General features: G+C 62.2%; 1 pseudogene across 1 annotated transcript in view; it reads right to left on the bottom strand.

Moving 5' to 3' along the window:
- Positions 1–13,964, bottom strand: part of SSPOP (SCO-spondin, pseudogene) — a 57,041-nt pseudogene that overhangs the window by 11,370 nt on the left and 31,707 nt on the right. Inside the window, exons 59-85 of the transcript XR_008548889.2 lie at positions 13,503–13,549; positions 13,153–13,323; positions 12,635–12,766; positions 12,273–12,418; positions 10,781–10,875; positions 10,073–10,125; positions 9,673–9,879; positions 9,354–9,524; positions 9,150–9,229; positions 7,916–8,085; positions 7,335–7,381; positions 7,052–7,243; positions 6,762–6,932; positions 6,331–6,531; positions 5,921–6,017; positions 5,617–5,816; positions 5,168–5,334; positions 3,967–4,097; positions 3,591–3,814; positions 3,221–3,262; positions 2,911–3,066; positions 2,202–2,411; positions 1,833–2,000; positions 936–1,067; positions 595–841; positions 168–320; positions 46–92 (exon numbers count right to left, since the gene is read on the bottom strand). The product of XR_008548889.2 is annotated as an SCO-spondin, pseudogene (transcript). The remainder of the gene's footprint in view (positions 1–45; positions 93–167; positions 321–594; positions 842–935; positions 1,068–1,832; positions 2,001–2,201; positions 2,412–2,910; positions 3,067–3,220; positions 3,263–3,590; positions 3,815–3,966; positions 4,098–5,167; positions 5,335–5,616; positions 5,817–5,920; positions 6,018–6,330; positions 6,532–6,761; positions 6,933–7,051; positions 7,244–7,334; positions 7,382–7,915; positions 8,086–9,149; positions 9,230–9,353; positions 9,525–9,672; positions 9,880–10,072; positions 10,126–10,780; positions 10,876–12,272; positions 12,419–12,634; positions 12,767–13,152; positions 13,324–13,502; positions 13,550–13,964) is intronic.

Raw genomic sequence — 13,964 nt, 5'->3', positions numbered from 1 at the left:
AGGCTAGAAGGGTGGCTGAGGCGGGGATCCGGAGGCAGCCCAGACCTGCACACTCCGTGTCTTCGCAGATCACACCCTCCGCGGTGCAGGAGCTGGGAAAGAGCCAGGACTCAGGACCCTGCTCTCCAGCAGGGCGGTCCCAGCCCCACTCCCTGCCCTGCACTCACCACCGCTGGCACTCCCCCTGCAGCCAGCTGTCCCCCAGGGTGCGGGAGCGAGTGCCCTGCAGGCACAGGGGTGGGCACGAGGGCTGAGGGCAGGGCTGGCTCTGGGACTGCTCCTCCCGACACTCTGGGGCCCACGAGCCCGACGTGGAGGACCTGGGTGGGGCCAGGGCAGAGGAGGTGAGAGATGGCTCAGGCCCGTCATCCCTTCTCTGTCTCCTGATGAGACACCCTGATGGGACACCTCAGGGTGGGCATGGGGGTAGCTGAGGAAAAGCCAGGGTAACCAGGGACAGAGCTGGCCCAGGGCCTGGGGTGGTGCTGTCGCTGGTGAGAGCAGGACCCAGGAACTCTGTCAGAAGGGAGACTGCGCCTTGCAGAGTGAGGCCCTGGGTGGCAGAAGGGACATCTAGCCCTGCCAGCCGTGTACCGGAAGCGGCTCTGCTGCCCTCCGGGCCCGCATGAGTGGCTGCAGGGACTCCAGGCCGACCAGCGGCTCCAGGCACAGTGGGTGGGAGGCGGGCAGGGCTGAGCCGTGCAGGAGAGCTACCCAGCTTGGCATGAGCAGTTGTTGCAGGCATCCTGGTGCTGGCTCCCCGGGGCCCAGCTGTGGCCCTGGGCATCGGTGCAGTCACAGTGCCCAATTGGCACACAGCCACCATCCTGCTCCAGGGACCCTGTGGGGCAAGGGCTGGAGCTTGCACCCCGGGCCCCACCCACACCTTCCCACTCAGCCACCCTGACACTCCTGAAGGATAGGGCAGCACCTACCCTTTGGGCAGCGGCAGCCCTTCTGGCAGACCTCGTCGTCCTGACACACAATTCCCTCCTGGAGGTCTGAGCAGCGGCGGGGGCAGCGGTTGGCACAGGTGACCACCTCCATGCCTGCTGGGCAGCCGGCCTCTGAGCAGATGGGGGGCCCAGAGTCAGGAGGGCCCAGGGCTCAGAAACCCTCCCTCTGCCCTACTGGGGACTCCCTACCTCCATAAAGCTACAGGACCCATCCCATCCCCCACACTGGTGCCCACTGAAACACGGGAGACTCGGGAAGATTCTGGAATTGGGACATTCTAGGTAGACAGTGAGTTCCTCTCACCTCCTGTGAGTTCTCAGCACCTACCCGGTACCCAGTAAATGTTTGTGGAGCTGGACTAAATTTGTAGGTCTCAAAAGCCAATAATGTCACCTGGAGCCTCTTTTGTGTCCACCCAGAGGATGGGTGGGGATAGAGGAGGGGAGCCCCGGGGGAACCCATGCCATGGGGCTGTTGAGGGCCAATTAAAGAAGGAGCTGAAGCTTGGGGGTGACGGGAGGAGGCACAGGCTCAGCTACAGCCACTGGCTCCGTCCACCACCCACGAGTGCCACACCCGCTCCTAAAAGTGCCACTGTCAAAGCCTCCAAAAATCGTGACAGGGCTGGTGGCTCTTTCCCACCTCGGGGGTGGGAAAGCTGAAAGGAGGAGCTCTCCCGTGGGTTGGGGTGGCCAGGGTGGATCCTTGGGCCTTGGCACAGACGACAGACATGCTCAGGGTATCCTTGCCCAATGCCAGGCCCAGCCCTCCACCCCAGAGGGCTCAGTTTCCAAACTGGCCCATGAGGTAGCAGCCAGGCCCCATGCAGAGTGGAGCCCAATAAGTGTAGGACAGGACTGTCACCATTGCCATACCACAAGGCATGGGATTGCAGAGGCGGGCCTGGTGCCGCTCCCCAGCACGGGGGGCTCCCCCGTTCTTGGATGGGGGGCTTGAGCAGCTGCGGCTTCTCAGGGATTGGCCTCCTCCACAGCTGCGGTCACACCAGGACCAGGGACTCCAGCGTGACCAGCCCCCGGGCACTGTGGGAAAGAGAACGGCCACCTGAGGGGTCGGCTCAGGCAGGGGGCCCCCACCTATCCCACGAGCCCAGGTCAAGGTCTGGTGCGGGAGATGAAAGTGCCACACTCAGGTAGGCTGGGTGCCTGGGAGGGGGCACTGATGCCAGGGGCCTTCCAGGGGCAGGGCCTGGGGCATGCCCTGATCTCCTCCAGCCGCCTCACCTGGGCAGGCTCGCAGGTTGCAGAAGCGGCGCTCTTGGTAGGCAGTAAGGATGTTGGGGCACCAGTGCCCGCCGGGCCCAGGGGGATGGTATGCCCGCAGGCGGCGCTGCTGGCCCACCCCGCAGCTGCGGGAGCAAGGTTCCCACGGGGCCCAGGAGGTCCAGGAACATTTCCCAGCCCCACAGCCAGGGCCAGGGCACACGGGCAGCTCTGTGACACAAAGCGGAGCTGGAGCCAGTCCCGGCTGCATGACACCTGCCCAGCCTTTCCTCTCTGCTCCCAGCTCAAGGGTGGACCTCCACCACCCAGGCCAGCAGTGGCCTCGTCCAGAGCTCTGGCCTCTCATTCTGGATCTGACACTGACTGCTGTGTGGCTTTGACAACTGGGCCTCACTATCCCCTTTTCTCATCAGGGACAGTAATCCCAGACTTACAGGGCTGTGGAGGGATTTGGGTGGGACCTTGGGGCGGGTGGAGAGTTCAGCACATACACCAGAGAACAAGGAATGTGCTGGAAGTTGGGCTCCCCAGCATCTGCTGGGGTTGGCAAAGAGGATCCAGAGCCCGGAGTCAGACACTGATTTGAAATGAGATGTCAACACTAGAAACCAATGATTACCTGAGGGGTATTAGATATTGGGAATTGGGGGTTACAATGAGTTGTCTGAGGGTGGTGGCTGGGATCAGAGGTTGAGGCTGGAAGGCACACCTGTGCATGAGGGCAGGTTGCAGGGGCGCTCCTGTAATGGGTCCCCCATGGTGCAGTTAGCCAGGCAGAGGCGGCTGCGGCTGCGCCATGCAGGGCGAGCGGGGTCCGTGCAGCTTCTGGAGCAGGGGGACCAGGAGGACCACGGGCCCCAGCCACCTGGGGGAGGGATTGGGGAGGGTGCCTTGTGCTGAGTCGGCCCTGAGCTTCAGCCTCTCCAGGAAGCAGGGGAGGGGGAAGCGGGGAGGGGTCCCTGGGCTTGCTCTTCCCACAGGGAGGCCATGAGGCAGAGGTACAGGGAGTCTGGAGCTACCTGGAAGGCCTGTCACTGGCTCCACCATGGACCCTTCAGCCCCTGTGCCAAAGGAAACCCCACTCAGAAATGTTTTGGTACCCACAGCGCACTGGGACCACGCCTAAGGCTGGCAGCTGGCACTGCGTGCTCACGGCTATCTAGTCCAGCCTTCCTCAGCTTGAGCTCCTGCGGACACCCAGGCCCCAAGCACAGCACTTCCTTGCAGGATCAAGGCCTTTGCTCAAGCTGTTCCTTTCCTTCCAATGCTGGTCAAAGTTCCCTCCCTCCCTCAAAACCCCTCAGATACTGCCTCCTCCAATAAGGCCTCCTAGACGTCTGTCCAGTGCCATCCTGACCCCAGCCCTGCCCACCTTCCGCCTGTCCTTACCAGGGCAGTCTGGGCTGGGGCAGTACTCGAGGTCCTGGTGGGGCCCACGGCAGCCCTGACCACTGAGGGTGGGCATGGTGAGCACACACTGGCGGCTGCGGGTATGGGTGCCCAGCCCTCCACAGGAGCGGGAGCACGGGCCCCACGGGCTCCAGGGACCGAAACCACCATCGGTCTCGAAGCAGTCGTCCAGGGAGCAAGACAGCTTCCCGTGTGCACACGAGCTGGGGGAAGAGCCAGGTTAGCCCAGCCCAGGTGGGGTCAGAGGGTAGATTGGGGTTCCCGGTCCCTGTCCTCTTACCCTCTAACCCTTCCCTCCACTGAAAATCTCCCTGACCCTCCCCAGCCCAGTCCCCACCCTCACCATCCCCCTCACCAGTTGCCACAGCTTGTACGAAGTGTCTGGCCTGAGTCCAGCTCATCTCCAGGCCTGAGGGGCTGACCAGGGTCACCTATGGTGGCTCCCAGCTCCTGCAGCAGCCAGGCTGTCAGCACACAAGGGCACTCCTGGGAGAGTGGGGCAGAGGAGGCAGCATCACAGCACAGGCCAGCCACCCACCCGGGGCTGAGCGCATCCCCTGGAGAGACTTGGGGAGGGACAGTGTGGGGACCCGGAAAAGGGCTCCAGGCTCCAGGAAAGCATTTCCAGGAGCAGAGGGCTGTTCACCCCCATCAGGGGCATGAGCACACCATGAGAGGGGCATGGCCGGGGCTTGGCCTGAGCTGGCTTCCCCACACAGAGCGCCCAGCAGGACACAAGGAGGCACCAACACAGACCCTCACAGGCTCACACATGATGCGGGGGGCAGAAAGAGCTTCAGCCAGGAATCGGGACGTTAGGTTTGGGTCTGGCTCTGCTGCTGTGTGTGACCTCGGTGTGTCCCCTCCCCTCTCTGGGGCTCACTGTCACCATCTCTAGGTCTAGGAGGTGAGACCAGGTGGCTGCTCTGGTCCCTCCTGAACATGGCATCCTGGAACTCTGGCTCAGGGGTGGCCACTGGGCAGCCGGCTTTAGGATTAGGAAAGGGATCCCTGTGTGCCCGTCAGGCTCAGCAGAGCAGAGCTGGGCCCCGGCTGCTGCTGGGATGCCCAGCGGGGACCAGGTGGGGCCAAGGGGAGTGAAGGTGAGGGGCACTGTCCCCACAAGCATGTGACAGGCAAGAGAGGGGCAGTGAAGACCCATGCCCCACAGTGGAGGACAGGGAGGTGAGGCTGGGCCAGTGAGGTTGGGGAACATGGGAGCCTGGCAGGAAACTGCCCCTCCCTGCCAGGGTGAGGGGTGGGCGGGGAATACAGGGGTGGGTGTGAGCTCCAGCAGGGCTGGGAGATGTGCCAGTCAGGAACAGAGGCCAGGCAAGTCCAGAGGCGGCAGGTGTTCCCCATTCCTGGGGAACCAGGGACCCTGGGAGGCTGCGTCTAACTCTGCCTGCCCCCGACGCTGTCAGCAGAGGCCTCACCAGCCTGTATGCTGCTTAGGGGCCTGCCCAGGGATGACAGGGTCTGCAAAAGTGACAGACATGACAGAGGGGACAGGCGAAGGGAGGGCAGGGAGGGCTGTGGGGTGGACAGGTTCTGACCTGCACACAGGCCAGGCGGTGCTGGAAGGTGCCCTCGGGGCAGTGGCAGCCCTCCTCGCAGCCCTCGGAGAAGCAGCCCACCTGCTGCGTGACGTGGGCGCAGGAGAAGGGGCATCCCTCGCCGGGCTGGCATTCACGGTACAGGCGGCCAGTCGGGCAGCCTGCCTCTGAGGCAGCAGCCACATCAGCACCTGCTCCGGCCCCGGCCCTCACTGACCACCTCAGGGAGTGCCTTTCACCTGCCCATCCCCCCGCCCTGGGCAGCGCCCCCTCCCACAGGCTCCCACAGCCTGGCTGAGTCCTCCTTCACTTGTCCATCGCTGGTGGGAGGGCACTGGGGGACAGGCGGGGGTGGGGAGGGAGAGGCCAAAAGGCACCCATGAGTCAGGGTCAAAGGCCAGGATGGGACTCAAAGGTCAGAATGGGGTTAGCCCCGGGCTGGCGCTCACCTCTGCAGACCTGTGTGCTGCACGTGCGGCTCTGGCGGGCAGGCCCTGGGCAGGGAGGACGAGCACAGCGCCAGGAGCGCAGCTGCTCCCCGCCCCCACACGAAACACTGCAGTCTTCCCAAGGGCCCCAAGAGCTCCACACCCCAGGGTCCGGGCAGTCGGGCACCTCCTGGCATTGCAGAATGCCTGCCACACAGGTGCTGGGGACAAAGGAGGGGGCTTCAGAGACAGGACCAGCCCCATCCCCTGAGGGCTCCCCTCCTGGGCTCTATGCGCCTCCCCGCCCCCACTTCTCTTGGCTTACCAGTTGTCACATGGCCCAGTGACCACCTCTCCGGGTTCCAGGCTCTCCCAGGAGCTAAACCTAGACCCTGCTGAGCGGCTCTGGTTCTCAGGGATCCCTGAGGGGCACAGGAGGGAGGGTGGGGGCTCCAGACAGCTCAGCTCCCCCCATCCATCCCTCCTCCCACCCCATGGCCTTCTACTCCCCACCCTCTTGCCTCCACCGCATGGCACCCTGTGTCCTGAACAAGGGAGGTGGACACTCCAACCAGACCAGCCCTGGGAGGGGAGTCGAGGGACACGAAGGCCTGGAGAGCTGGTAATCGCTCATTTTTGTTCTGCAGCCCCAGGCTGGGTCCCTGGGGCAGCGGCACAGGGGCCAGACAGGTGGCACTGCAGTGCTGGGGGCTGGGGGAGAGGGGAGGCACTCACCCATGGCTCCAGGCTGGTACTGGCAGCGGCAGTGGTCTGGGGGCACGCACAGCCCGTCCTGGGAGAGCTGGCCCAGGGGGCACCCACAACTGGGCTGGCAGCCCACAGAGCCTGGCTGGCACACACTCCCAGAGGACAGGTCCTGGCAGGAGCGAGGGCAGGGCTGCCCACAGGGGTGCAGACTCTGGCCACCCCTGCAGTCTATGCAGGAAGAAAGCAGAGAGGGTGGTCACCGAAGGGCATCCTGAGGGATTCGCAACCCTCCTGCCATGCCTGTCCCCCATTCGGACCCGCCACCTTGACCAGGTCCATGACTGATGGCCTGGGAACTGTCCCTTGAGAGAGTGACATGATGTGTGTGGAGGTCAGAGGCCAGAGTCGGCATCTCCCTGGACTTAGAGGGGCCCTCTCAGACCTCACTGAAGCCTGACCTGTGCACTGGGTGGAATTTTCCTGGCAAGGGCGACTCTGCATGTGGCTCCCAGGGCAGGGCCTCCCTCCCTCAGGGGTGGGGGGCCGGCTGCACGCCCGGCTCCGGTGGGACTGCCCCAAGCACATGTCGCAGGGAGACCATGGCCCCCATGGGCCCCAGGCTCTGTCCACTGTGGCAGGAAGACAGATCATCCGCATTAGGAGGCCCAGGAGGCCCCAGGTTAGCAGGGCTGGAGCAGGGCTTTAGGGCCTTTTAGGGGAGGGGCATGGGCCTCATGGGGCATTACACCTGGGCACGTGGCGTAGCTGGGGCAGGCCTCCCTCTGATGCTGGGCCCCTGCCTCCCCAGCCTCTCCAGTGCACGGGGCACCACCGTGCTGAGGAGTGGGGCAGGCACAGGCCCTGGAGCGGCTCCTGGTCTGGCCCCTGCAGGGCTGGGAGCACATTGTCCACTCCGACCACGGGCACCAGCCTCCGGGCACTACGAGGAGAATGGTGGGCACTGGGGTGCAGCCCGTCCCTTGTCCGGTCCCAGGCCCCCCTCCTCACCTCCCTCCAAGCTAGGCACATACCTGGGCAGGGCAGGTCTGTGCAGTTCAGCCTCCCCTCCAGGCAGGTGCTGGGCAGGGGGTGCAGACACAGAAGGAAGAGGCAGCAGCTTAGTCCTACCCCAAACCCTAACTCTGCACCCCCCCAGCTGCCTCTCCCCTCCCCTCATCCTTATGATTGATCCTCAGTTTTCTCCCAGACAGTGCCCCATCTCCCAGCTCTCCAGTGCCTCCCTATCCTGTTTCCTGTCCCACTTAGCTGGCTCTCTCGGGGTCACCAGATGATGCCTACTCTTGGGGAAGGACTGCAGGTACCCTGGAGCCAACTCTGTGGTCAGATGGGTTGTGAATGCCATATCTGTCACTCCTCCTGCCCAGACCCCTCCTGCCGCTGAGCACGTGCCCAGCCCCCGCAGACACACAGGGTCAGCTTCAGCGTCCTCGCCTATCAGATGCGGGTCATGGTGCCTGCCCCACAACTGCTCAGGGATTGTGGGGGGCAAATGTGACCATCCGCGGAGACTCCAGAGAGCTCGAGAGAATGGGATGAAGTGGGGCAACTCCTGCTGGCATCCCTGCCCCCCACTACGGCGAGGGCCCCTTACCAGTGGTTGCAGCCATCAGGCCTTGCCAGCCGAGCACCCGGATGGTGCCGCTGCCCGGTCAGCAGGTCCAGGCAGCTGCAGTGACCCAGCTGCACGCAGATGGCCCCACTGGAACTCAGTACCTGGCCTGGTGGGCAGTAGCAGCCAGGCTGGCAGCGCCACACGCAGTGCTGGGGGACAATAAGTGGGGGCCATCAGCAGAAAAAGGAAAGCTGTGCAGGGAAGACGATGGAACAAGGGGCTGGGGAGGAAAGTGTGACAGAGGCCTCACGTTTTAAACAGAGTACGCCTGGTAGTGCAGATGAGAAAGGCAGGAAGGGGACCCAGCTAGCCCTGCAGTTTGCACTGAGGTTGGCCCCTCCCTGAAGGTGGAGGGGAGGGAGGAGCAGCTGAGGAGGTTCCCTTTGGCTCCCTGGGGCAGGGATTTGGAGCTAGGTGTTCCCAGATGTAAAACCCCAATTCCAGCGGGTGACCTGGACTCATGGCCTGGAAGCTGGGGCATGCCCCAGACCCCTCTAGAACTTGGGGAGCTGGCTGGGCAAGGGGGCAGTTTGGGAAGGAGCTGGGAGGTCCTGGGGCGGCTGGGAGCAGGCACTGCCCGCAACGACCCTCTCTTCTTCTCTTCAAGATCCTCCTCTTTCTCCTCCCTCTCCCCACCTCCCTTAGCACCTCCACACCCAAGGCCTCGAAGCCCCACCTCATTCTTCATGGCCCCTACTGTGACCACTCTTTCATGCGTGTCTGTCTTGCTCAGCCCAGAATGTGGGCTCCGTGGTGACTCTGTGTTTGCTTCTCCCACCCCCCGCCACTCCCCCACCCACACACAGATGCAGGTCTAGACACCAACGTGCTCATGGGGTTCAGGAGATGATATCCCCCTTCCTTTGTGTTTATGCCATTTTTGTCATAACGCTTTAATGTGAGAAATGTCTGATCTACAGACAAAGGCTGTCAGGTGAGGCTGGCTCTGTGCGGAGCAAGGCTGGTGTCTCTCTGGGGTGGCCTGGCATGCTCCGTGAACTGAAACCAGGGCCCCCACCCATGCCTTCCTGTGCTGCGCTGCCCAGGCCCCCCTGGCATGCTCTGTGAACTGAAACCAGGGCCCCCACCCGTGCCTTCCTGTGCTGGGCTGTCCAGGCCCCAGCAAAAGAGGCCGTGAGCCCAAATCCACACCCTGCCCTCCCGCAAAGTGGGCCTTGGGTCAGGTGGCAGTGCCAAGGGAGCTGGGACTCACCATTAGGTCATCACAGGAGCGAGGGCACGGAGGGCCACAGGGGCTATACTCGGCCCCTTCAATGGCGGTGCAGTTGGTCACTGAGGGCAAACAGGATGGGCTGAGAACTGTGTGGGGCCATCCACCCTGGCCTCTCTCCCTGGAATGCTTCCTCTAACTCCCCTTCCTCTGTCCCTGACCCCCACCCCCATCCCTGGCAGGTACCTGGGCAGGGCAGAGCCTGGCAGACCTCCCCCTGTGCCCGTGGCCCCTCGCAGTAATCCCCGAGGCCCTGGGGTGGGGGCTGGTCACAGGCCCGGGTCCGGCTCCGCAGGCCTCCCCCACAGCTCCGGCTACAGTGGGACCAGGGCCCCCATGGACCCCATCCCCCAGCTCCTGGGGACACAGCAGAGGAAGGAGTGAGGAGGGGCTTGGCTGGGGCCAGGGCGCAGCTGGTACAAGGCAGCAGCATCCACAGCGTACAGTGGGCACCACCCTGGGCTCCCCAGGAGGGTCCAGGCGGGCAGGGCAGGCAGGCACTCACGATCACACCCCTGCAGGAGACATGGCTCCTCTTCAGCCTTGGGGCCTGAGCAGAGAGGTGTGGGGGTGGCTGGCAGGGGCAGCGGAGCCACGGTGGATGGCACTGCACTGGGGGACCTGGCACAGAACCGGTGCCAATGGCGCCGGGCAGGGCCGCAGGACGCTGAACACTGGCTCCAAGGGGTCCAGGGTGACCACGTGGGCTCACCTAGGGGATATCCAGGAGGCGGGCAGGCAGGAGGGGGACAGGCACAGGCTGGACAGGCTGAAGATGGAGCATGGTGCCTCTGCCCCCCATCTCTCCTGATGGCTTTCCTTCCCCATTCTCAGCCCTGGCCCACTCCTGCAGCCGAGGGATGGGGGAGCCGAGGTGCAAGTCAGAAGTGGGGACGCTTCCTTACCCTCCGCACAAGGCCAGGAGCTGCAGTTGGCGATGAGCCCGGAGACACAGGAGCTGTGGGGAGCAGCAGAGGGTTGGTTGGTCTATGGGCTGCATTGTGGCCCCCCAAACCCTCAAGTTCAAGTCCTGGCCCCCAGTCCCTGGGAATGGGAGCTTATTTGGAGATGAGGTCTGTACAGAGGTGATCGCGTTAAAAGGAGGTCACTGAGGTGGCCCTAGTTTTAATGTATCTTATGTCCTTTATAAGAAGAGAAAATGAGGGAAGATGACATGAAGAGATAGGGAGAAGGCCACCTACAGGCCAAGGAGTGCCAAGGATTTCCAGCAAACTCCCAGAAGAGGAGTAAGGCCTTGAACAGTCTCCCTTGCAGCCCTCAGAAGGAGCCCACCCACCAACACCTTGATCCTGGGCTTCCAGGATCTGTGAGACCATCAGGGGCCGCTGCTCTAGCTCCCCAGTGCATGGCACTCGGTGGCAGCAGCCCCAGGAGGCTAACACAGTGGGGAGAGGGAAAACAGGTGGGGGACAGGGGGAGGGAGGGGCGCAGGAGGGTGCGGCCTCAGAGGGCTGGACGGCTGTGCCGAGGGGCTGGGGGTGGGGGGCACATGTGTCTCTGTCCCCGACTGGAGCCAAAGTCTCTGCCTCTGAGGAGGGACAGCAGGTCGTCGGAGGTCACAGGGCCATAATGGGATGGGGGCGGTGTCTCACCAGTTTTCACATGGACGAACCACAGTGCTGCCCGGGGGGTAGAGGTGCCCCTCGTGGGCACAGGGGCAGTCCTGGGTGGGCACACACACGTTGTTCTGGAATCGAAACCCTCTATCATCTTCTGGCTCCAGATAGGCTGGGCCTGGGCTCCCCACCCTGGTCAGAGCCAGCATGCAATCCTCAAGCTCCCCCTTAAAACCCAGCCACTCTCCTTCCACAGACATGCAGCTCTCCCTGCTGCCCTCCCGCCAGGCAAATGCGGACCATCGGCTTGGGGGCCGTGGGGACGTGGGGACGTGGACCCTCCAATTTCTAGGAGAAAAAGATCATCTTAAAAATTGCAGGACATGAGACTGAACTGTCGAATCCCCATGAAGTCAGCCATGAAAACATGAAATATGCAATTTGTACAGCAATGGTAGGAAAAGACACATTTTCATCAACAAAATAAAAACAGAAAAACATTGTGCACAGGGAATCTGGACAGAAGTCCTTCAGATTTAAAAGAAACAACTGCCTTGTGGCGCATGATTCAAAGTCGAACGCACTGAAGTTTACGGGCCAGGGCCTGGGAAGCACTTTCCCTGCACCGTCTCACTGACTCCTGTGACTGGCTGTAATTTTACCCCAATTTTACAAAGGAAGGAACTGAGGCACGGGAATACTATCCCCAAGCTCGCAGGGCTACCAGTAAAAGAGCCTGATTTGGATTCAGATATGATTATAATGTGTCCCTTAACCACACCCCACAGCTCACCCCACGGCTTTGTTCAATCCCACCACACAGCCGGCATTTCCTAGCCCCAATTCCTACCACCCTCTGACTAGAGTGGCCACCTCTCTGCTCTCCAATCTTGGATCTTCAAGTGCAGGACCCCCTCCTTCAGGAAGCCCTCCATGCCTCCCTACTCTCCACACCCTCCAATCTCTGATATTCAAGTCAGGATCACCTCCTACAGGGAGCCCTCCATGGCTGACCCAGCCCACTCCACTCCACTCCACTCCACAATGTGCAAAGCTCACTTCCTGCCCATCTTATGGTTCTAGCTTCATTTTAGGGACTCTGGGTCTGGTTTCCCCAGACTGGATGCTTCTTGAGGCAGAGACTACTCCTTCCCCACAGAATAGCTCAGCCAGAGACTAAACATACTGTAGGTGCTCGATAAATAACTGGTGATAACATAGTGGACAGAGCACTTGAGCAGGGACAATTCACAAAGATCTTCTAGACCTATCACCATTTTTACCAGTGAGGAAACAGAGGTTAGGGGGAGAGGGATGAGACCTGCCCAGGATCCCCTGCTGGTTCCTGCCGGAGCTGAGTTGTAACCCATGAGTTCAGTACCCTTTCCTCAACCTTGCAGGGTCTCCCTGTCTCTAGCCCTATACCCTTTGTTCTTCGCTGTCCAGATCCTGCCTGTCCCTTCCCTGCCACCCCATGGTCCCCAGGCTGTACAGAGGCCTCTCTGGGGCCAGGCAGGGAGACACTCACCAGCAGAAGCATCCCAGAGGGGCAGTGGCAGCCAGGGTGGCAGGTCTGGTTAGTCCCTCCTGGGGCGCTGAGCTCTGCACAAGAGGCAGGGCCCTGGGCACAGTCCAGCCACTGCTTGTCCCTGGGACACACGCCAGGCACTGGCCCTGGGGACACAGAAATTGACAGCTCAGCCCCAGAGCACTCAGCTCTCCCCTGAGCTCCCAACCTGGGAGAGGCACCAGCTCTGGGTATGGGTGGGGTGGTCATGGGGACTGCACAAGGGCCGAGGGACAGGGCTGTGCTGGGGTGGCAGACAGGGGGTTGACAGTGCCCTGGGTTGGTAAGAATGAGAACTGGAGGGTCCCCAGGGCAGGCCTCACCTGCGCAGGGCTGCAGGCCACAGGTGGAAAACTCCATGAGGCTGCGCAGGCCGCTGCCTCGGGTGCGGTTCCTGTAGCCACCACCACAGGGCACAGAGCACGGAGACCAAGGGCCCCACTCCCCACCAGGACCTGGGGGTGGTACCCAGGTCACCGCAGGCCCTGCCTCCCATGCCCACCCCACCTTCTCCACCTCCCACCCAGACACCCCTGGGGACCCCTCCACCGCTTCACCTGCAGCGTCATATCCCACTTAAGGTGCCTCACACCTGCTTGGGGGGGCTCCAGGATTCAGCCTAGAACTAGGCTGGTCTCTAGGGAGAAGCTGGGGCTATTCTGAGGAGGGGCCCTGTTAGGGAATGGACCCTCAAGGAGTCTCTGGGGACCACCTCTTAGCGGCATCTCTTAACGAAGTCTCTTGCACTTTTCTGGAGGTTCAGGGTGGGGGGTGATGGGAGTCTTCTTGGCTTCTCTCTGGAAGGTTAAGGAGGTCTCAGGACCTCAGTCCCAGCTCTCACCTGGACATGGCCGCAGGCTGCAGAATTCAGCCTCCATGGTGGGGCCTTGGCACTCAGCACCCCCAAAGGCAGCTGGGGGTGCAGTGCCTGCCCGGAAGCGGCGCCGAATGCCCACATTGCAGCTGCGGCTACAGAGACTCCACGGGGTCCAGGGACTCCAGCCACAGGCCACTGCCAGGGCGTGTTGGGGGCGGAGGGCAGTGTGTATGAAACCAGGTCAGTCTTCTCATACCCTAACTTCCCTGGGCACCACCGAGCTCCCAGGAGTTTATCTCAGGAGGGGCCTAAGTCCCCTATGGTCCCTGAGGACCCACCACTGCCCAATTCCCGTGCCCCAAGCATGGGGGTACCTGGGCAGCGCTCCGAGGTGCATGCCATCTCACCGGAGACACAGGTGCTGCAGAGAAAGGGGGGTAGTGAGGCTCTACCTGGCCATCACGGCCACAGTCAGCCCTTACCCCCAGGGAAGCAGCTGAGACCACTGCAGAAGACAAACCCGAGGGTCTGGGGTGTGAAGCTTGCTGCCCATGTCCCCTGCGAAGTTCACGATGCACCCTCAGTGAGCCCCACAGCGCCCAGGCGCTGCGCTGTCCTTTGTCCCGAGGTCTCATCCATTTGTATTTATTGGGAAATGACCTCGAGGGCCAGGGCCAGGTAGGAGGGATTTAGAGACAGCTGGAATTCTCCTAGGAGGGAGAACTGGGTACTTCTGCACACTTGCTGTTCTCTCCAATACATGTTTTAAAGCCTATTTATTAAATACTGGAGGTCCCAGAAAAAGATCGGAGAGACGAAAAGTGAGAAAGAAAGCA

This window comes from Pan troglodytes, chromosome 6 (assembly GCF_028858775.2).
Source record: "Pan troglodytes isolate AG18354 chromosome 6, NHGRI_mPanTro3-v2.0_pri, whole genome shotgun sequence".
Classification (NCBI taxonomy): domain Eukaryota; kingdom Metazoa; phylum Chordata; class Mammalia; order Primates; family Hominidae; genus Pan; species Pan troglodytes.
This window is presented reverse-complemented; position numbering and strand designations above follow the sequence as displayed.